The sequence below is a fragment of the Aotus nancymaae genome, unplaced genomic scaffold, assembly GCF_030222135.1.
Source record: "Aotus nancymaae isolate 86718 unplaced genomic scaffold, 86718_ANA_hifiasm-v0.15.2.pri h1tg000028l, whole genome shotgun sequence".
NCBI classification, from domain to species: domain Eukaryota; kingdom Metazoa; phylum Chordata; class Mammalia; order Primates; family Aotidae; genus Aotus; species Aotus nancymaae.
In genome coordinates, this window is record NW_026988441.1 from 4,370,825 (window position 1) to 4,376,831 (window position 6,007).

Here is a 6,007-nt window from a genome sequence, read left to right on the forward strand (position 1 = left end):
GCAGCTCTCAGACGTCTCGCAGATGTTTCCGAGCCAGCACTGAAAAGTGCTTTGTGCCAGGCAGCCTCTGTGTGCAAACCTGGGGGCCCCTGATGCTCGGCTGATGGACAGTGAACATCCCCGCCGCCCATCCCACTTCTATGCCCTCCCATTTATTTCTATTTAAGCTCCACGGTGTGCCCCAGCCTTCCCCCTGTGTCTCCTCTAAGTTGGCATCCTCTCCCTAGGTGCTTGGGTCAAAGCTGGGAGCGTCTTTGATTCCTCCCTCGCTCTCACCTCCCATGTTGGCAGCTCCTGTCACTCCGCTCCAAAATACACGATAAAGAATCCACCCACGAGTCCCCTCTCAGTCACCCTCTTCCAGGTCACCCTTATCCCTCACCTGCACAGATGCAGCAGCATCCTAACTGGTCTTGCTGCTTCCAGCCTCGGCCCCCAGCCCCTCCCGCCCTCACCATGCTAAGTCCATTCTCTACTCTGCAGCCAACGTCTTCTTAAAACAGCATCATGTTAAAACCTGCTTAAAACCCATCTGTGAGTCCCCACTGCAATTATAATAAAACCCAAATGCCTCCAAGGCACTCGGTGTCTGGCTTCTGTCCATCCTTCCAACCTCATCACCCCATTGTGTACCGTGCCTCTGCCCCCTTGAACTTCTTCCATTTTCTCGACATGGGAGGTGCCTTCCCACCTTAGAGATTGGCGTTTGCTGTTCTTTCTGCCTGGGACACGCTTCCCACCACTCTGCCTGTGATCTTCCTTCAGATTTCAGCTTAAACGTCATCTCCTGACCACCTTCTCTAGAGCTGACATTCCCTTCCAGTTTCTATCTCAGCTCCTTTGTGGGTTACCTTCCTACACCTTATTTTAATCTATAATTGCTTTATGTGTTTGCTTCATTGTTTATTATTACGGCTGCTTTTTTTCCTCTCTGTGACATTAATCACTGTCGGATGTGTCTCATCTTTTATTTATTTACTTTCTTACTCTTACGTCTTGCCTCATCTGTCTCCCACAACTTAAGTGTGAACCCTGACAGTGCAGGGATTTTCACCGGCTTTATCTGCCCCTGTGCCCTGGCACACAGGAGGTGCTCAGTAAACCTCTGTGGAAGGAAGAGATGTCTCTCACTGGAACTGCGGCTCGCGGGGGCAGGGGCCTTGTTTATCTCGTTGCTGAATCCCTGGTGCCACATCTGCTACCTGGCATGCGGCAGGGGCTCTAAGAAAACAGGCTGAAGGAGGAAGGTTATCTCAGAGCCTGCTCAGAATCTCTGCTTTTCTCCAGAATCTCTGCACTCGATGTCTCCACCTCCTCAGACCTGACAGCGCTCTCCAATTACTCAGCCCTGGGAGAGCGCACAGGTGGAAGACGGGGAAGCCGGTCTTTCTGAGACTGGACTCCAAATCCCTGCAGGATGCTTCTGACCCGATGGGATGGGACACTGGCGTTTCACAGCTCCACTGCCACCCTTAGCTGTGTTTATGTAGGGGCTGAGTTTGCTGAGGCTATAGGCCGCAGTAAAAGTCCCTTTGTCCCCATGAAGACTAAGGCCTCCTGTTCAGCTAAAGGACCATCTGTGTTCACCTGGGCCTCCGGCCTCAGCAACTCCCTGCCCCTGGCCTTCATATTTACTAAGCCCTACTCCTTCAGCAAAAGGATCTCCCGGCTTTACCATGGCCACCTGCATATGTGGCGAACATCTTTATTTTTGTTTTATTTTATTTTTGAGATGGAGTCTTGCTCTGCTGCCCAGGCTGGAGTGCAATGGTGTGATCTCTGCTCACCACAACCTCCACCTCCTAGGTTGACGCGATTATCCTGCCTCAGCCTCCAGAGTAGCTGGGATTACAGGTGCGCGCCACTAGTCCTGGCTAATTTTTCGTATTTTTAATAGAGATGGGGTTTCGCCACGTTGGCCAGGCTGGTCTCAAACTCCTGACCTCGTGATCTGCCCGCCTCGGCCTCCCAAAGTGCTGGGATTACAGGCGTGAGCCACTGTGCCAGGCCTACATCTTTATTTTTGTTCAGTCTGCTTGGGAGAAACTTCTCTTGGATTTACACCGCCTTTGAGTAAATGTAGGGCTCTTCACTTTTAGGAAACACACCCTCAGCTTTGAGTAGGGTTCCCAGCTCTTGGTGAAAACTTCTTAAATAGCCCTCATGTCTGTTCTCAGCATCCTGACACCCTTGCCATGGCCCCAGTTTTGGCTACCAGATCCACCCCGGGACCTCTGTCCCAGGCCTCTCCCTGGGCTCCCGGCTAATGAATCCTCCCTACTCCAGTCTTTCCTGGACACGGCCCCAGAGGCATCTTTCTGACACCCAGAGCTGGCCCTGTCGGCTCTAACCCTCCCTAGCACCCCATCACCGCCAGAATTCCAGTGCTTTATGGAGGGCTGGCCACCCCTCCACCATCCTGCACGAGGAGAAGCGGCAAAGCTCGCAGGGACTCGGGGCTCCCGTGCCTGCAGGCCTCTGTGCCTGCCGTTCTCTCTGCCTCACACGTTTGTCCCCATCTCACCCTTTCCTGTGCTCATTCTTACTCATCTCCAGCTCCCGGTTTAAACACTACCTCCTTCAGGAAGCATTCCATGACACAGCGTGCTGACTTAGAAGCCCCACCTCGGGCCTCCCCTGTGTCCCTCCTAAGCCCCACGGTGGCACGTATCCCTCCGGGTCTTGACTTGCCAGTGTCCCTGCCCGCCTCTGCCATCAGACAGGGAGCCCATCGAGGGCAGGGACGGGGGCTGACTCAGCCGCATTGCCCCACCGCCCTGCGCAGGGCCCGCCAGCTCCAAGGAGGCGTCAGGAAATGTTTGCTGCATGAATAAAGGGCTGATCAGTATCCCTCTTTTGCTCAAATATCCTCCATGGTTTCTGCAGTGCTCAGAACCAAAGACAAGCCGAACTTGCCTCTCCCTCTCACCTCTCCTCCACTTGCCCCGTCTGCTTTCTCCCTCAGTCTCAGAGTTTGCACTGCTGTTTCCTGCCAGGTACACTTTCCCGTTTCCCACCTCTGCACCCCCGTCCCCCCACCCACCAACCCACCCTGTGCTCTCTGCCTCACCCACCCTGTGCTCTCTGAGATGTGCAGAGAGCCCCAGGATGTGGAGTTCTATGGTGGTTGACGATGTGAGAGGAACCCCATGCACCTTCTAGCCCATTTCTTTCCCCGTAACAGGAAACCATGATGCCTTCCTTTCAGATTATACAGCCACCCTCACTTGTTTACCATTTATCTATGGCTGCTTTCAACATACAACAGCACAGCTGCCATAGAGACTCTATGGCCCACAAAGCCTAAAATATTTGCTATCTGGCCCTTTACAGGAAAAGTTTACAACCCCTGCTGTAGAGTCAGGCAGTCCAGGGAAGTGACATCACTGGGCCTTAAGATCTTCATCTAAGTAGAATTACAAGGCCAGGCACCGTGACTGGTGCCTGTAATCCCAGCACTTTGGGATCACTTGAGGTCAGGAGTTCAAGACCAGCCTGGCCAATATGATGAAACACCATCTCTACTAAAAATACAAAAATTAGCCAGGTGTGGTGGCGCATGCCTATAATCCCAGCTACCTAGCGGGGTGAGGCAGGAGAATCACCTGAACCCAGGAGGTGGAGGTTACAGTGATCTTGGTTACAGTGAACCAAGATCATGCCACTGCACTCCAGCCTGGGTGACAGAGTGAGACTCCATCTCAAAAAAAAAGAATTACACTAGTACCCAAATCATATATAACATATATCTTGCCTTTTACACTACTAGTATTATGAGAGTTGAAATGAGAATAATAACCGTTTGTTGAACACATACTATGTACCAGAACCTGTTCTGAATTCTTTGGGGTGTTGTTAATTCAATTTGACTTCACATAAATCCTGTGAGGCAGGCATTGCTGTTATTGCCCTCACTTTACAGATGAACAAACTGAGGTGATGCATGGCACATAGCAGCCCCTGTTGATTTTTTTTTTTCCTGACACCCTGGCTGGCAGTGATTGAAATTGAGCTTTCAAGGCTCTTAACACTTTCAAGTGACCTCTGTGAGGTCACTGTTAAGTCTCATCCTGGGCCACTTCTGTTCATCTGTGTGTGTTGGTTCATTTGTTAAATTTATTTCCTGAGGTCTCCTTGTGCCACGTTGGCCCTGGACTAAGTTCAGGTAACACGAATGAATCAGACTTGCTTACTGTCCTCTGAGCATCTCCCACCCCCCACCCTGTCCTGCTGGTGGGGGAGATAGGGACTTAGTACAGGGCGATAAAGCTTGACATGGAAGTTGTTAAGGGCCTTGAAAGCCTGAGCCAGAGGACACAGCTAACCTCACCCAGATTCCTAGCCCACTGAAACTGTGAGGAAAAAACAAAGTTTATTGTTTATTAAGCTGCTAAACTTGGGGCGATTTTTACCCAACAATAGGTAACGAATAGAAAGATATTGCTTATTACTCAAAATCACTATATAAAGCCCCTGAAAAATGGAAAGCTGAACTAGGGAAGCACTGAGAGTCTCCAAGAACATTGTGTTTCTTCTTAGAGACAGTGAGAAAAGCACATACATGTTTCTTCCTTTTAGTTTTGGCCACGAGGAAGCTCAGAGCCAAATGTATGACCCAATTTTAATAATTGTGTAAGCTTCTATAACCTGCTTATCTGTGTTTTTATTCTTGGCCTTTCATTTTATTCTATTTTTTCTCTCTCTCTCTTTTTTTTTTTTTTTTTTGGAAACAAGATGGAGTTTCCCTTTTGTTGCCCAGGCTGGAGTGGAGTGATCTCGGCTGACCGCAAACTCCGCCTGCCAGGTTCAAGGGATTCTCCTGCCTCAGCCTCTCGAGTAGCAGCTGGGATCACAGTCATGCACCGCCACACCTGACTAATTTTGTATTTTTAGTAGAGACAGGGTTTCTCCATGTTGGTCAGACTGGTCTTGAACTCCCGAACTCAGGTGATCTGCCTGCCTCTGTCTCCCAAAGTGCTAGGATTACAGGCATGAGCCACCGATCTTGGGCCTGACTTTTCCTTTTCTTGGTACTGATTTCATTAGCTCATCTATATTTTTCTATATTATATGAATTATGGTAAGCCACCTCAAATTCAACTTACAGAGAAGCAAGGCATTCGTAAATTTGTTTTTTGTTTTGTTGTTTTTTTGAGACTCTCACTCTATGGCCCTGGATGGAGTGCAGTGGCGCGATCTCGGCTCACTGCAACCTCCGCCTCCCAGGTGCAAGTTATTCTCGTGCCTCAGCCTCCCAAGTAGCTGGGATTACAGGCATGCACCACCATGCCTGGCTAATTTTTTATTTTTATTTTTAGTAGAGACGGGGGTTTCATCATGTAGGCCAGGCTAGGTCTCAAACTCCTGACCTCAAGTGATCCACCTGTCTCGGCCTCCCAAAGTGTTGGGATTGCAGGCGTGAACCACCGCACCCAGCCCATAAGTCATTTTTTAAAAATAGTTTAAAAATTTAAAACATAGTTTTGTACACTAAAAAAAAAAAAAAGATTTTGCCCAGGTTGAACACAAAGTTCCCGGAGGTGGTGGTGGGAAGATCAGGACATAGGAGGGTGGCTCAGGAGCCCCAAGCATTGGCCAGGAGAGATTTGGATTGGGTAAGAAATATGAAGTGATAATGACGAAAAAGGGAAAAAGGATGGCAACAGATTGCCATCCCCAAAGGGAGGGGCCGGCCGAGGGCTCACCCAGTCACCCACAGTGGGATCCTTGCAACGTGTTACTGGCAACGGCTCCCCTAAGTCCCTCCTGCCCGGTCCCGCCCCTCATCCCGGGCCCCGCCCTTCATGCGGGCCGCTACGTGCCGCCTCAGTCTCCGCCGGCGGGTAGCGTAGGCAGTGGCGTCCGCGGCGTCTTCCTTCCGCTCCCGCAAACGCCTTTTCCCCTCCGCCCGCGTCACTCCTTTCGGGGCCCTTGGGCCACGCGCCTGTGGGGCTGGGCCCGAAGCCAGCGACCGAGCCTATGGGGCGCGGCGTCGGCGGCGGCGTCG

At 50.9% G+C, this 6,007-nt stretch overlaps 1 protein-coding gene across 7 annotated transcripts in view; it reads right to left on the reverse strand.

Moving 5' to 3' along the window:
* Window positions 1-6,007, reverse strand: part of LOC105723611 (myeloid cell surface antigen CD33-like) — a 169,272-nt gene that overhangs the window by 21,298 nt on the left and 141,967 nt on the right. The gene's annotated exons all lie outside the window — the stretch shown is intronic.